We start from the raw sequence: 17,665 nt of genomic DNA on the forward strand, positions 1-17,665 counted from the left end.
CCACCAAAGGTAGATGTTAAGTAAAAAGTTCACAGCTCCTTGCTAACTGTCCTCACTGGGCCCCCAGATCTGGCCTTCAGCTGGGAGGAGGGGGGACTCATCCTTACAAAGATGCAACACAAAAGAGCGAGCTGATGAGCTAAGGGAGCAGATGTCTTGATTTCCTCCCTGGGCTCCTCAACGCTGCTTTCAGCTTAATTAGCCAACTGTGCTCTCGTCACACCTGGATGGGACTCTGGATGCGAATCTGGAGGGCTGAGCGAACACCCCCTGGGCTCCTAAAAAATGGCTCCTAAAAGGTGGCTCCATCTCTTCCCCACCTTCCAAGCTCTGCCTGAGCCACAGGAGTCTGCTTCCCAACCACACCTCTCCCAGCATGCTTCTGCCAATGTCTGGAGACTTACTTCATCACATGTTTTCCTATCTATGACTAAAATCTATCCTCACAATAGGACCCCCTTCAAAGGGTCCTTGTGATAATTAGCGGAGGTCACAGACATTGGATACTCAGCAAGAGACAGGCCCATGGTGAGGACTCTTCCTAACATTCATCGCATTTTCCTTTCTCAGTAAGAAATTAGAAACCCCAGCGTATTTCTGACCAGTAAGACAAACCAGTTAGAAGATGCCAACTAGTAAATCCCTATTTAGATAGTCTTCTTACAACACCTAGAAGTTTAGGAAAACCAGACCCTTGGAAGTTCATTGGCTTACACAAGGAAATCAATATAATCAAGGGAAGTTAAAGCAAATTCAGATTCTTTAAAGACCAGCGATGTTCTCCTCCCTGGCTGTATTTTATAATCACTCAGGCAACATTTTTGAAAAAAGAATTCCCCAAGCTTATCCCTGAGATTCTTATGAATTAGTCAATGATAGTGTCCCTAAAATTTCTTTTATTAAGACATTTAATTTTTAGAGCACTTTAAGGTTCTCAGCAAAATTGAAGGGAAGGTACAGATTCCACAGGGACCATCTGAACCCACGCATGCATAGCCCCTCTCACGATGAACATCTCCTACTAGAGAGGTACATCATTTGTTACAAAGGATGAACCTATATTCACTTCAGTTCAGTTCAGTTCATTCGCTCAGTCGTGTCCGACTCTTTGCGATCCCATGAACCGCAGCACGCCAGGTGTCCCTGTCCATCACCAACTCCCTGAGTCCACCCAAACCCATGTAATCACCCGAAGTCCATAGTTTACACTATGGTCCATTCATAGTATTGTATATTTGATGTGTTTGGACAAATGCATGATGACAAGTATTCATCATTTTAATATCATACAGAGTATTTTCACTGCCTGAAAAATTCTCTGTGCTCTGTGCTGGATTCTCTTGGCTAATATTTTGTTGAAGATATTTGCATCTATGTTCATGAGAAATAATGGTCTCTAGTTTTCTTTTCCTGTAATGTCTTTGTCTAGTTTTGTAATTAGGGTGATCACCATCTCACAGATTCAGGTATGACCTAAATCAAATCCCTTACGATTATACAGTGGAAGTGACAAATAGATTCAAGGATTAGATCTGATGGACAGAGTGCCTGAAGAACTATGGATGGAGGTTCGTAACAAAATCAAAATCATTCCTAAGAAAAAGAAATGCAAAAAGGCAAAACGGTTGTCTGAGGAGGTCTCACAAATAGCTGAGATAGGAAGAGAAACAAAGGACAAAAGAGAAAAAAAAAGATATACCCACTCTAATGCAGAGTTCCAAAGAATAGCAAGGAGAGATAAGATAGCTTTCCTAAGTGAACAATGCAAAGAAATAAAGGAAAACAATAGAATGGAAAAGACTAGAGATTTCTTCAAGAAAATTAGAGCTACCAAGGGAACATTTCATGCAAAGATGGGCTCAATAAAGGACATGAACAGTAGGGACCTAACAGAAGCAGAAGTTATTAAGAAGAGGTGGCAAGAATACACAGAAAAACTATACAAAAAAGTTCTGAATGACCTGATAACCACGATGGTGTGATCACTCGCCTCAAGCCTGACATCCTGGGCTGAGAAGTCAAGTGGGCCTTAAGAAGCATCACTACGAACAAAGCTAGAGCAGGTGATGGAATTCCAGCTGAACTATTTCAAATCCTAAAAGATGACGCTGTTAAAGTGCTGCACTCAGTATGCTAGCAAATTTCAAAAACTCAGCAGTGGCCACAGGACTGCAAAAGGTCAGTTTTCATTCCAATCCCAAAGAAAGGCAATGCCAAAGAATGTTCAAACTATTACACAACTGCACTCATTTCACAAGCTAGCAAGGTCATGCTCAAAATCTTCCAACAGTACTTGAATCAAGAATTTCCAGATGTTCAAGCTATATTTAGAAAAGGCAGAGGAAACAGAGATCAAATTGCCAACATCCATCAGATCATAGATAAAGCAAGAGAATTCCAGAAAAACATCTATTTCTGCTTCATTTACTACACTAACGCCTTTGACTGTGTGAATCACAACAAACTGTGGAAAATTCTTAAAGAGATGGGAATACCAGACCACCTGACCTGTCTCCTGAGAAACGTGTATGCAGGTCAAGAAGCAACATTTAGAACCAGACATGGAACAAGGTACTGGTTCCAAATTGGAAAAGCAGTACGTCTAGGCTGTGTATTGTCACCTTGCTTATTTAACTTCTGTGCAGAGTACATCATGTGAAATGCTGGGCTGGATGAAGCACAAGCTGGAATCAAGATTGCCAGGAGAAATATCAATAACCTCAGATTATTGCAGATGTGCAGATGACACCCTTATGGCAGAAAGTGAAGAAGAACTAAAGAGTCTCTTGATGAAAGTGAAAGAGGAGAGTGAAAAAGCTGGCTTAAAACTCAGCATTCAAAAAACCAAGATCATGACATCTAGTCCCATCAATTCATGGCAAATAGATGGGGAAACAATGGAAACAGTGACAGACTTCATTTTATTGGGCTCCAAAATCACTGTGAAAGGTGACGGCAGCCATGAAATTAAAAGACGCTTGCTCCTTGGAATAAAAGCATGACAAACCTATACAGTGTATTAAAAAGCAGAGACATTACTTTGTCAGCAAAGGTCCATATAGTCAAAGCTATTCTTTTTCTAGTGGTGATGTACAGATGTGAGAGTTGGACCATAAAGGAGGCTGAGTGCCATAGAATTGATGCTTTTAAACTGTGGTGTAGGAGAAGACTCTTGAGAGTCCCTTGGACAGCAAGAAGATCAAAACAGTCAATCCTAAAAGAAATCAACCCTGAATATTCATTGGAAGGACTGATGCTGAAACTGAAGCTCCAATACTTTGGCCACCTGAGGCAAAAAGCCGACTCACTGGAAAAGACCCTGATGCTGGGAAAGATCGAAGGCAACAGGAGAAGGGGATGACAGAGGATGAGATGGTTGGATGGCATCACCGACTCAATGGACATGGGTTTGAACAAACTCTGGGAGACAGTGAAGGACAGGGAAGCCTGGGGTACTGCAGTCCATGGGTCATGAAGAGTAGGACCCAACTGAGCAACTGAACAACACCTCACAGAATGAGTTAGGAAGCATTACCTCTGCTTCTCCTCTGACAGACATTGTAGAGAAGTGATATAATTCCATCCTTAAGTGAACCCATCTGAGCCCAGTGCTTCTATTTTGGAAGGTTATTAATTATTGGTTCAAGTAATTTGATAGATGCAAGCCTATACAGATTGTCTATTTCTCCCTGTGTGAATTTTGGCAAATTGTGCCTCCCTTGGAATTGGTCCATTTTGTCTAAGTTATGAAATTTGGGGGCACTGAATTGTTTATAGTATTGCTTTGCTATCCTTTTTAATGTCCTGGGATGTATAGTAATATTCCCTTTTTCATTTCTGATATTAGTAATTTCTGTCCTCTTTTTTTCTTAGCCTGACTAGAGGTTTATCAATTTTATTGATTGTTTCAAAGAACCAGCTTTTAGTTTCATTGATTTTCTGCATTGATTTCCTATTTTCCATTCCATTTACTTCTGCTCTAATTCGTATTCTTTCTTCTGCTTACTTTGGATTTAATTTTCTCTGCTTTTTCCAATTTCTTAGAAATTCATAGGTTTCCTAGAATCACATAGATAATAGATTTTACTTTTTCGTCTTTTCTAATATATGCACTCAATGCTGTAAGTATCTCTCTAGGTACTTCTTTCATTGAATTCGACAGATTTTGTTAGGGCCGTGTTCTCATTTTCATTTGGTTGAAAAGATTTTTAAGTTTCTCTTTAGACTTCTACCATGACCCTGTGTTACTCAGAAGTTGTTATTTAGTCTCCATGTACTTCTGTTTATATTTCTGTTATTGATTTCTAGTTTAATGCCAGTGTGGTCTGAAAGCAGACATTGTATGGTTTTTATTCTTTTAAATGTGTCAAGGTTTGTTTTATGGCCCAGAATATGGTCTGTCTGGTGAATGTTCTGTGTGAGCTTGAAAAGAATCTGTATTCTGCTGTTGTTGGATGAAGTAGTATACATATATCTTCTCCAGCTGATTGAAAGTGCTGTTGAAATCAACTCTCCTTACTGGTTTTCTGCCTCCTGGATCTGTCCATTTCTTATAGAGAAGTGTTGAAGTCTCCAACTTTGATAGTGAAGTCATCTAGTTCTCTTTGCAATACTATTAGGTTTTGTCTCATGTGGTGTGATGCTCTATTAAGTTATGAAGCAGTTATTAAGGAATGCTATTTCTTTTCGGAGAATCAACTTTTTTATTATTATATAATGTCCTTCTTTATCCCTGCTAAGTTTCCTTAGTTTGAAATCTGCTCTGAGATTAAAATAACTACTCTTGCTTTCTTTAGATTAGTGTTAGCCAGGTCTGTTTTTCTCCATCCATTTATTTTTAATACACATGTGTTTTTATATTAAAAGTAGATTTTTTTCAATAAGGACCTACTGTACAGCTCAGGGAATTCTGCTCAATGTTATGTGGCAGCCTGGAATGGAGGGGAATTTGGGGGAGAATGGATACATGTATATGTATGGCTGAGTCCTTTTGCTGTGCAACTGAAACTATCACAACATTGTTAACTGGCTATACTCCAATACAAAATTAAAAGTTTAATAAAGCAAAAGAAAAGAAAATAGGTTTCTTATAGACAACAGGCAATTCACCTTTTTTGATCCACTCTGACAATCTCTGTCTTTTAATTGGTGCATTTAGACTGCTGTTATTCAAAGTGATGATTGATACAGTTGAATTAATATCTATCATATTTGCTACTGCTTTCTATTGGATACCCTTGTTCTTTGATCCAGTTCTGTCTTCTAGTCTTCTTTTTTTTAATTTTGTGGGGGGGGTTTGCCAAGCATTTTATTTTATTCCATTTTCTCTTTTTTATGAACAAATTGGTTATAGTCACTTGCAGTTTTGAAAACCTGCAATGGTCATTTTCTGCCAACTTCTTTTCTACTAGTTCAGGTTGTCTGTCTCTTCTTTCACCAAGTCCATTCCATGAAAGCCACTTTCTGCTCTTGTTGGGCCATGCTGGGTGATCAGTTATTCACTTAATAACTGTATTTTGCACTTAGATTGAGGTACATGGTGATTCCGGCCTTCAGGAGCTGATGATCACAGTCACCATTTCAGTTCAGTTCAGTTCAGTTCAGTTGCTCAGTTGTGTCTGACTCTCTGTGACCCCATGAATCGCAGCACGCTAGGCCTCCCTGTCCATCACCAACTCCCGGAGTTTACTCAAGCTCATGTCCATCGAGTCGGTGATGCCATCCAACCATCTCATCCTCTGTCGTCCCCTTCTCCTCCTGCCCCCAATCCTTCCCAGCATCAGGGTCTTTTCCAATGAGTCAGCTCTTCGCATCAGGTGGCCAAAGTATTGGAGTTTCAGCTTCAACATCAGTCCTTCCAATGAACACCCAGGACTGATCTCCTTTAGGATGGACTGGTTGGATCTCCTTGCAGTCCAAGGGACTCTCAAGAGTCTTCTCCAACACCACAGTTCAAAAGCATCAATTCTTCGGCACTCAGCTTTCTTCACCATCCAACTCTCACATCCATACATGACTACTGGAAAAGCCATAGCTTTGACTAGACGAAACTTTGTTGGCAAAGTAATGTCTCTGCTTTTTAATATGCTATCTAGGCTGGTCATAACTTTCCCTCCAAGGAGTAAGCACCATTTACTGAGCATTTATTTTGTGCTAATCACTGTCCCAGGTTCTCTTAATTACTTCAAGACAGAGGCATTACTATTCCAGCTTCATATAACTCTCATTCTATATTGTCGTCATCATTATTTTTCCAGAAGAAATTAGGACAGTCCAAGGTCAGGACTGGGATCTAAACCCTGATGTCCTCCCTTCTTGGCAGGTCAGAAACCTGGCTTTCTTCACTCTGATTTCCTCCAAAGTTCATTTTTTGACCCGTGGAGGAGGGATCATTTGTCCTCAGCACCAGCAGGTACACGTTGTGAGTTTTAATTAAATTACCTTTTTTTTTTAATTTTAAAAATTTAAAGCAGAGGTATTTGGGGACAAGCATTGAAAAGGATGACCTCACCCCTTCTGGGCATTCTGATCTAATCTTAGCTGTAATGATAGTACAGCTAATGAAAATACAGTAGAGTCATCAGGGGCACCAAGCATTTGGGGGCACCCTGCCCACAGCTGATTCAGTCCAAAATGACCATTTTGACCAAATGATGGCCTTTGCTCAACCACTGCTGGGAATTTGAAATGGAAAAGCTGAGATTCAGCCACAAATGGGAGCAGATCAGAAGAGGACTTTAGCTGGATCACACTCATGGAGAAGCAAGAATGCAAGGTCAGGGAACTCTACTGCTGTTCTAGTCCTGGAGGTAGCCTGGTTATCATCTGTCCTGTGGCCTAATTGACCTGATTTTACTTGGATTCCAGCAGACCCATTGCCTTAGAATATTTTTCCCCTTACTTAACTTGAGGGGACTTCCATTCCTAGCAAATATATGAGCTCTAAGATAAATTGATTTTGCCTAAAAAAAATAGAAATGTATCACCTTCATGAAAATACAAGATAGTCTCTATTGAGCTTCAGCTCATTCACTGACTATAATCAAACACCCAGGCAGGTGGGGGTGGAGCTGCCACCATGCACTTGACCCCATGCCAGGACTTGGAGTGAAGGAGGAACAGGGTCTAGAGGGTGGCAGGCTTATCCTAGTCATGACAGAGGGAGAAGACAGGAGTGAGGGCACAGAGCCTAGAGGAGATCTGTGCTCCAGGGGTTCTTATGCCCAGAGGGGACAGGAAGGAAGGAAATGGAGCGACTTTTTTTCCATGTTTCTCCTCACTTGCTACCAGCTCTCTGGCTGGGCTGTCTCCCAGGCTGAGCACTTCTCTGAGAGCTGGGAGGGAGAATAAAGCCACAGCCAAACTCGCTAACACCCTTGCCAAGCCAATAAACTGCAGTCCGTGGGAAAGGTGAGCTCATCCAAGGACAGTTATCACTAATGAAAAACTGTACAGGATACGAAAATAGCTCTTTTAAAGGAGACTTAGGCCCCGTGGGCATCTGCAGCGTCTGGTCTAGAGTCACATACTTAGCTGCTCTCCCAGCCAAATTCTAACCCTCCATCGGCCCCTTATTCTGTAAGAAGACAGAGAACTTGGGTCCCATGGCATACTATGAAGTCCTTAAAACAATGCCCTGAGAAGAGAGTGGGACAGTTTTGCCCTCCAGACTCTTTCTCCCTCAATAGGCAAAGAGCATTGAGTTGGGAGTCTGGCATTGCCCGGGGGGTAGTAGGGTGTGAATTCCTCCTCCCCCAGGTCACCTCCCTGGACTCCCGTTTCTCCTCCTGTGAGGTGGGAAGACTGGAGGAGACGGATGCAGAGGCTCCCTGTGGCACTAACTCAGCATCACACGGAGTCCGTAAGTATCTGATTCAGCTGGGGAAACTGCTGCACAGTGACCCCAGAGGCCTCCATCCTTCTTCAGAGCGAGTCCTGCCCTCCACATCCTGTTAGAGACAGGCTGAGCTGAACACTCCCAGCTACTGGAGCCCTAGCACTTAGAGGGAGGTAAGCCAGAAGCTTTAGTTTCCTGCTCTGATGGTTCACACACAACCCAAAGATGCACAGCAGATGGGTGTCAGAGAAAAGGGACTCCCTGGCTAGAGCTGGGAAAGCAGTAAAAACATGAAGTAGAAGAAAAAAAATTAAGAGCAGGAGGGATAGGGGAAAATAAAAGGAGAAGAGGGAGAGGTGCCGTGTTAAAGAGCTGCATGATTCTGGACTAAAAAATATAAAATAAAATCCTAGGGGATAAGAGCACTAAAAAGGGTCCTCAATTTACGTTGACTTATTCCGGAGCCACCAAACTTCATGAGGCATCTACAGCCCTGGCTCCCCCTCCGCCCCCCACCCCATCATCCAAGAATGTGCTCTGTCTGCCCGCAGCTCTCCTTCCCCCCCTTTCCCCTCCAAATCCTAGCTGCTTCCGAATAAGCCCTCTGTTCTGTAAGCCGTTTTCTTAGATTGCATCTAACGTAAAATGTTCCACTAGAATAACTGTGTTTTCATTTCACCAACCAAGAAAAAAGACTTGAGATGCTTTGAAAAAGCAGGCAAGCCCAGGCAGCTTTAATAGGCTGGCAGGAAGAATAATAAGTGTACTTTAAGACAGATTTTAAACGAAGTAGAAGCTCCAGAGAGACAGAGAAAATGACAGAGGGAGAGAGAGAGTAACCACAGAGGAGCGGGTTTCAGAGCATCCCTCTCAAACTCTGGTACCTCACTTGAAATCCAAGACAGGCTCTCCGAAAATGAGCTCCCACAACCAAAATCTCCTGTGTCAACAATGTCCATCCAGCAGCCCTGGCATGGATACTATGGCTACAGCTGGCAACTTAGATGGACAACTGATGACCAGCCCTCTGCCGTGTGCTAGCTGGCCCCTGGGTGACATTTGGGGTGACCTATGTGTGCTTTTTCCAGACCAGGCAGGAAGCCCTTGGCCTTTCAGGGAATCCCACGAGGGCTCCCACCCATTCAGTTGCTGCATGCCACAAGGTCACCTGGTGACGAGACACCAGGGCATCCTAAACCCAACCAAAGTTTCAACTATTTTTTTTTATTGAAGGATAATTGCTTTACAGAATTTTGTTGTTTTCTGTCAAACCTCAACATGAATCAGCCATAGGTATACATATATCCCCTCCCTTTGAACCTCCCTCCCATCGCCCTCCCCATTCCACCCCTCTAGGTTGATACAAAGCTCCTGTTTGAGTTTCCTGAGCCGTACAGCAAATTCCCGTTGGCTATCTATTTTACATATGGTAATGTAAGTTTCCATGTTACTCTTTCGATACATCTCACCCTCTCCTCCCCTTTCCCCATGTCCATAAGTCTATGTCTGTTTCTCCATTGCTGCCCTGTAAATAAATTCTTCGAACCATTTTTCCAGATTCCTTATATGTGTGTTAGAATATGCTATTTATCTTTCTCTTTTGGACTCACTTCACTCGTATAATAGGTTTTAGGTTCATCCACCTCATCAGAACTGACTCAAATGCATTCCTTTTATGGCTGAGTAATATTCCATTGTGTATATGTACCACAATTTCTTTATCCATTCATCTGTCGACGGGCATCTAGGTTGCTTCCATGTTCTAGCTATTGTAAATAGTGCTGCAATGAACAATGGGATACATGTGTCTTTTTCAACCCTGATTTCCTCAGGGTATATGCCTAGGAGTGGGATTGCTGGTTCATATGGTGGTTTTATTCCTAGATTTTAAGGAATCTCCATACCATCTTCCATAGAGGCTATATCAATTTACATTCCCACCAACAGTGCAAGAGCACTCCCTTTTCTCCATAACTATTTTAAACTTGAGTTCTGGAACTTTCTTGGAATGGGGGTGAAGTGGAAGGGAGCAGTCCTCACCATTGGTAATGAAAGACCACTCTTCACCCATCACTATAGAAATTGCCTCCAAACTGGCTTTCTGCCTGTAAACTTGGCCCCCATCCCCAGTGTGCTCTCCTTGCTGCAGCCAGATACTCACCTGGGAAACTTGAAGCTGATACTGTCAGGGGAGAATCTTGTCTGCTGAAAACACTTTAGTGACTTACCATATTTCAGAATAAGAACGAAATCCTTAACATGATGTAAGGGGGTGACTATATACTCTGTCATCCAAACCATATGGAGTAAGGGGAGACGTTGTTCCAAATTTTCTACAGAAACTGAAGCAAACCAGAACTGCCTCCAGAAAACTGAGATATATGGTCATCATCCATCCAGGGCCCGCATGTTCTGGCCCCAGTCTCTCTCCTTCAGAGTAAGCCACCTTCCTGCTGACTCTACATTCTAGCCATGCTGACCTTCTTGCACTCTCTCATGCTCTTTCCTACCAGAACATTTGCATGTGCTGAACCTTCTACCTGGAATCCCTTTGGCCATCCCCTTTAACCAAGTAGCTTCAACTCATCACCCATATCTCAGTTTCAACAGTTCTCAGAAGTGAGGCTTTCCATGATCTCCTCCCCTGACTCACAGCCAGCCGGGATCAGATCCTTCTGTTATGTGTTCCTGAAGAGACATGTTCTTCCCTTTAGATCATCTATCTCCCCTTGTGTTTGTTGGCTCATTTGCTTAATAAACTGATTTGCCTTATCAGACTCCACGAGGGCAGGGATTGGATGTTTCCTACTCGCATTATGCACTTTGAAGCCAGCACAGTGCCTGGAACAGAGTAGGTACTCAATAACTCCATGATGAATTAACAAGGAGGGGCTCAAGTTCTTTCTAGAACATGCAGGGGAACTCACTTTGTGCCCAACCCCCAAGCTCTGGATCAACTTCACATCAGGTCCTCATGTGCCCTCACCCTGCCTGTCCCAGAACATCCAGTCCTCTCCTTACTCCTCCATCCCACCTGGTCTCACACAGTCTGGCCCTCCAAATGGAGCAATGGATTATGTCCTGTTTTGGAATATTCTTGAATAGTGTCGTGAGTTGCAGTTGTGTCTCCCAACCAGTGTAAGCTAAGAACACGATCCTCATGGTGAAGGGAATCTATGAGTTTGGAGGCAACTCTCCACCTGAGTGGCTCTCAGTCTTTTCATTAGGCTTTAGCTCAGCGTTTAAGCGCACATATCAGAGGACGAACTACCTGGGTTCCAATCCTGGTTCTCCCATTTGTTAGCTGGGGACCTTGACAAATTGCTCTACCTTTCTGTGTCCCCTTCTGTGAAATGGGGATGATCATTTTACTACCCTTGTAGAGGGTTGAAGAGGATGAGATGAGTTTTTGTGTGTAAAGTTTTTAGCAAAGGTGGTGTTCTAAATGACATGTGGTAATGTGTAATAAGCAATGCTATTATTACCAGAAACACCCTGGCAGTGATTCTGAGGGTGGGGATAAAATCACAAAAAGATTTCAAGTTATTTAAGTACACATACCTCGGGAGACACCTCCCCCAATCTCCCCAGCGCCTCATTTCGGAAAACACTGCCCTAGTGACTGGAGCCCGGAAAGTGCAGAGGCCCCTCCTGTATCATCCCTGACTTTGCTCCCATAGCTCCGGAGTCAAAGGAATCACCACCTCCCTCCCGGGACAGGCCAAGCTTATTAGACACAGCTTTAGTCCTTTATGCTTTCAAGAAACATTCTGCAAGGCTCTAAAAACTGGGGAAGCCCCTAAAGGTGAGAACCAAGTCTTTCTTGTCCACAACTATAAGCCTAGTGCCCGGCATGGTCCAGACATGTAGGGGGTTCCCAATAAATATTTTTTGACTGACTGACTACTTTTGGCTAGGCACTGATCTAGGCAAAAGGCAACATGATGGTGACTAACAGAGGCACAGCCTCTGCCCCATGGGGCTTATAATATAGCTGAAAAGATACAGATATTAAGAGGCCATTACATTACAGTATGCTAAGATAGGGGTGGAAATTCAGGGTACTTTGAGAGCATGGAGGAGAAGCCACTAAACTAGACTCAGGGAGTCAGGGAAGGCTGCCTGGAGGAAGAGGCATTTTAATGTTTAACCCTTGGACTTGAAGGATGAGAAAGTCATCCAAGAGAAGCTGAGGTAGGGGAAGGGTCCTACAGGCAAAGGGAACAGCATTGTGAAGTCACAATGGCAAGAGGAATGAAATATCCAAGGAACTGAAAGGTATCTGGGACAACTGGATGGTTGAAGACAAGGAAGAGTGTTTGAGGGAGTTTCGTGAAGGAGCCAGACTGCTTCACACAGCCGAGAAGCCATGCTAAGACATGTGGACTTTATCTTAAAGCAGCAGAAAGCATTCCTCAGATATTTATTAAACAACTTCTGTGTATAAAGACCAGATGAGGGGGACTTCCCTGGTAGTCCAGTGGCTAAAACTCTACACTCCCAATGCAGGGGCCCTGGGTTCGATCCCTGATCAGGGAACTAGATCCCACATGCTGCAACTAAGATCAAAGATCTCACTTGGGGGAGGAGGTGGGAGGGAGGTTCAAGAGAGAGGGGACACCCAGAGTAATGGAAATAAAAGTAAAAATAAACAAATGGGACCTAATTAAATGTAAAAGCTTTTGCACAACAAAGGAAACTATGAGCAAGGTGAAAAGACAGCCTTCAGAATGGGAGAAAATAATAGCAAATGAAGTAACGGACAAAGAATTAATCTCAAAAATATACAAGCAACTCCTGCAGCTGAATTCCAGAAAATAAGTGACCCAATCAAAAAATGGGCCAAAGAAATAAACAGACATTTCTCCAAAGAAGACATACAGATGGCTAACAAATACATGAAAAGATGCTCAACATCACTTATTATCAGAGAAATGCAAATCAAAACCACAATGAGGTACCATCTCACACCGGTCAGAATGGCTGCTATCAAAAAGTTTGCAAACAATAAATGCTGGAGAGGGTGAGGAGAAAAGGGAACCCTCTTACACTGTTCATGGGAATGCAAACTAGTACAGCCACTATGGAGAACAGTGTGGAGATTCCTTAAAAAACTGGAAATAGAACTGCCATACGACCCAGCAATCCCACTGCTGGGCATAACACCGAGGAAACCAGAATTGAAAGAGACACGTGTACCCCAATGTTCATCACAGCACTATTTATGATAGCCAGAACATGGAAGCAACCTAGATGTCCATTGGCAGGCGAATGGATAAGAAAGCTGTGGTACATATACACAATGGAATATTACTCAGCTATTAAAAAGAATGCATTTGAATCGGTTCTAATGAGGTGGATGAAACTGGAGCCTATTATACAGAGCGAAGTAAGTCAGAAAGAAAAACATCAATACAGTATATTAACACATATATATGGAATTTAGAAAGATGGTAATGATGACCCTATATGCAAGATAGCAAAAGAGACACAGATGTAAAGAACAGACTTTTGGACTCTGTGGGAGAAGGTGAGGGTGGAATGATTTGAGAGATTAGCATTGAAACATGTATATTATCATGCCGGGAGCCAGCCCACAAGATCCCACCCATGACAGAGTCATGGGAAAGAGGAATGATTGAGCACGGCTTCTCAGGCCTCAGGGATTCTCGGAAGGCTGCCTCAGCACTCATCTTGAAGATATCTGTCTTTCTGATGTTTACTATAAAAAACCTCTTATTTTCTATGACTTAAGCAAAAGGCCTTTCCCAATTTCCTTCTAAAATAGATCATTCTGAAACCTCAAATCAACAAGGCCCCCGAACGGTAGCACCCTAAATAAAATTATCTGGGATATAGAATATGCTGATCTAAATTCCTTTTGCTAACATATTGGTTTGTTTAATAAGTGTACCTGTGCCTTTGGAGCCAATGTGCATAACTGTTCCTTAATAATAAAATAACATTGAGAGCCTCCACACAGAAAGCCCTTATGGGCACAAAACCCTTCACAGGAAAAAAGGCTTGTTAGGAAATATAAGAAGTATTGCTTTATGAAACTGTTACTTAGTCTATATTTACTATGTTTTTACTCTTAACGTATTTAGCCTATATAATGAAAGCATAATAGTTAAAAATTTATATAAATAAAAGTTTAGCTTTAATACAAATAATAAGACAATTATAGATTTAACTGATGATTCTTACTTAGAGCTGACCTTCAGCTTGCTCTTCTATGACTTTATGGGACCACATTCTTTTCTGTTAAGCTCAAGGCGTAGAGTAAATTACCGAAAACAGGTTTTACCTTGAAACTTTCTATTGACGAATTCTTTCCTGCTGTGCCTGATACAAAAGTGTTCTGACTGATCAACCCTTATCAATGGAGAGTCACAAGATGTTAGCAGGCCCCCAGGCCAGAAGATGATGTAAGCAAAATGAGGCTTTTGGTAACTAAAAACATGCAAACGGTTTTGATGAAGGTCAAAACTGCTGGCCTATTAAGCTGAATTGATAGGCCCATTAAGCTGAATTCATATGCCCACTAAGCTGAATTGGTATGACTCTATGCTTTACATTTGTTTCTATATACCACAAAAAATATAAAAGCTGTCTTAAAAATAATAAAGTTAGGAGACACTTGGAAACACCGAGACTCGCTGTGTCGTCTCATTCATATCGCCGTCGCCGTCCATCCTGAGGGAACCCCTGGACCTGCTGGAGCTGGACTCCAGCATTATCATATGTAAAATAGATCGCCAGTCCAGGTTCAATGCATGAGACAGGGTACTCAGGGCTGGTGCAATGGGATGGGATGACCCTGAGGGATGGGATGAGGAGGGAGGTGGGAGGGAGGGTCAGGATGGGGAACACATGTGCACCCATGGCTGATTCATGTGAATGTATGGCAAAAACCATTACAATATTGTAAAGTAATTAGCTTCCAATTAAAATAAATTTAAAAAAAGAGAGAGGGGGGACATACTTATACTTTTGGCTGATTCACATTGTTGTATGGCAGAAGCCAACACAACATTGTGAAGCAATTATCCTCCAATTAAAAATAAATTAAAAAGATCCCATGTGTTGCAACTAAGATCCAGCACAGCAAAATAATAAATAAAACAAGATAAAAATTTTTTAAAAAGCAGTCACGGCACTGGTGATCCAGAAGGGAAACGAGTCAGACGCGATACTTGCCCTCATGGACTTTGCAGTTTCATGCAGAGAACAGACATGAATCCAATAATAACTGAACAAATAAATGTGTCATCATCAAGGGTGATGAGCCACCCATAACAGCCTGCCCAGATCTCTCTGAGATGATGGATACATGTGGACACGGCACAGATGCCTACGGCTGGTGTGCACTTAGAATGTGACTAATGTGACTGAAGAATCAAATGTTTAATTTTATTTAACTTTTATTATCTTAAATGCAAATTTAAATAGCCACAGGTGACTAGTACCTACTGCATTGGACAACACAGAAAAGAATAGACTCGGTTCTGAGAGCACGTAACACAGGAATCTGGTCTCACTGGCAGGATCAGGGTAGAAGTCCCAGTGACAAGAGTTAGGATCTCAATTATGAGGTGGCAAGATACTGTCCACTGGCTTATCCTCAAACTCCTAATATAGAGTGGGAAGAACACTAAAACTAGAATACATGAGACTTGAGTTGTAACCCTGGCTCAGGGACTTAAAAGCCAGGTATCACATTACTTAAGCCCCTGATTTACTCAGGGCCTCAGTTTGCTCATCTGTAAAGTGGGAATCTCCATTCTACCTAATCTGCAGAACTGTTCTAGGGAACAAACAAAACCAGTATACAAAAAAAACACTGAAAACTGTAAATACTATTTGAACATAGGATATGATTTTAATATCTCTTTCACTCATTACAAAAGAAATACACACACATTGTAGAAAACTTGGAAACTGTAGAAAGATTTAGAGGTGAAGAAAAGTTGTAAATAACATATTTCAGCTGTCTCTTCAGTCATTTTTCTTGGCGTCTGTGTGCGTATATGTACTTTTTTAAAAGAAACACAGGGGCATACCTACATGCTGTTTTGTAGTCTGCTTTTCCCCCTTAGTGATATAGCATGAATTTCCTCCCAAGTCATTAGATAGTTTTCTGTGTTTGTTAGTCATTCAGTTGTGTCTGACTCTTTGTGACCCCATGAACTATCGTCTACCAGACTCCTCTGTCCATGGAATTCTCCAGGCAAGAATACTGGAGTGGGTTGCCATTCCCTTCACCAGGGGATCTTACCAGCCCAGGAATTGAACCTGAGTCTCTCACATTGCAGACAGAGTCTTTACCATCTGAGCCACCAGGGAAGCCCAGATAGCTTTCTACAACGTGGTTTTTAATGTCTGCAAAGCGTTTCGTAAGCTGTTGTCCTTTTACCTTCAGAGCTCATTACTTCCTGCATCAGCAGGTTGACAGTGAGTGGAGGGAAGTCCCCAAGTGCTTCCTGCACTGTGGAGCTGGCTCTGGGCCCAAGGACACATTTAAACACCACAGCACCGGTTCCTGAAAGTCGTTGCCTTGATGCCCCCGAACCAACCAAATTACAAACAAGGAAGCCTCTCAAGCTCAGCTGATCCCACCCAGAGCTGTGCTCTCCCTTCTCTGAGCCCTGGAATCAAGCCAAGCTTAGATAGCCAGATTCACTGGTAATTTCACATCAGCGCTTGGCATCCAGCACTGTGTGGGTAGAATGTCCCAGGGGTGATCATCAGGTTCCCTCGCCATGCCACCCCAATGCTGAGCTATTTCAGGAATAGCTTCCTTTCTTTGTCACCGATGAGCGTCACTGGGTTTTAATGTGTTCAAAGTTCAGGTGGCCCTGGACTCCCCAGGCGGCACTCCTGCTGAATTGCTTTTCAGGCTGTGCCACTTTAAACATGATTCGAGAAAAATTACCGGAGCCTCCACTCCATCTGTCTCTGGAAATGGTCTTTGTGCTCAGATCATTTGCCAGCGACACTCCATCTCCACAATTACCTCGGCTATTTTATCTTTATCTGTCTAGAACACCAAAGGGGGAGCAGCAGATAATGCTGTTATTTAAGTGGCACGTTCAGCTTAAACACTTTTGCACCTCAGAGTCCAAAACACCCCAGCGCTGCCCTGGCCTCTCCTGGGGCCCCAGTCCCTGCACTGTCTTTAGGTTCAAACATGATAAAGGAGGGCCACCCATGACACAGTTTCATCATAGCAAGACGGCTTCCTTAGGAATGCAGGGACAAGTCTGAGCTCTGGCCACAACCAGAACCACCTCTTCACATGCCTTCGGATCCCAGGGAAGCCCTATGCTAGAAAGGTCAAGGAGAGCAAAGGTCAGCCAGGATGTTAGCCTACCTGGTCCCTACCCATGGATCTTTTTACACACCTCCTTTATATAGACACTGTACTCACCATGAGGAAGAAAGATGCCACCGCGTGCCTCCTGCCTTCAGGGAGATAAAATATCAAAAGATAATGAACAAAACCAGGCAGTACATGCCAGGTTAATAATAACAGCCAGCGATACTGAGCTCTTACTACATGCCAGGCATTCCGCTAAGCACTTCATCACATTGTCTTATTTACACCTCAAAACTATCCTATGAGGTGGACATGATGAGCCTCATTTTTCAGACGAAGACACTGAGCTATGGTGAGATTAAACAATTTGCCCCACATCACACAAGCAGAGCTTGCAGCCAGAGCTTTCTGCTTTGTTAGCAAGACATCGTTGCTTCCAAAAGGAGGAGTTAATTGGTGGAAGAGAGCAGGGCCCAACCTCACTTTCTAATAAAGCCGGTCCGTTGGCG

General features: G+C 42.8%; 1 long non-coding RNA gene across 1 annotated transcript; it reads left to right on the forward strand.

Moving 5' to 3' along the window:
* Positions 1-488: 488 nt before the first annotated feature.
* On the forward strand, positions 489-8,192 carry LOC145526769 (uncharacterized). The gene is made up of 4 exons (XR_014069164.1): positions 489-528; positions 6,323-6,412; positions 6,619-6,775; positions 7,759-8,192. It is a non-coding gene; the product is annotated as an uncharacterized LOC145526769 (long non-coding RNA).
* Positions 8,193-17,665: the final 9,473 nt, after the last annotated feature.

This window comes from Giraffa tippelskirchi, chromosome 2 (assembly GCF_054371585.1).
Source record: "Giraffa tippelskirchi isolate mGirTip1 chromosome 2, T2T-mGirTip1v1.2.pri, whole genome shotgun sequence".
In the NCBI taxonomy this organism is placed as follows: Eukaryota; Metazoa; Chordata; class Mammalia; order Artiodactyla; family Giraffidae; genus Giraffa; species Giraffa tippelskirchi.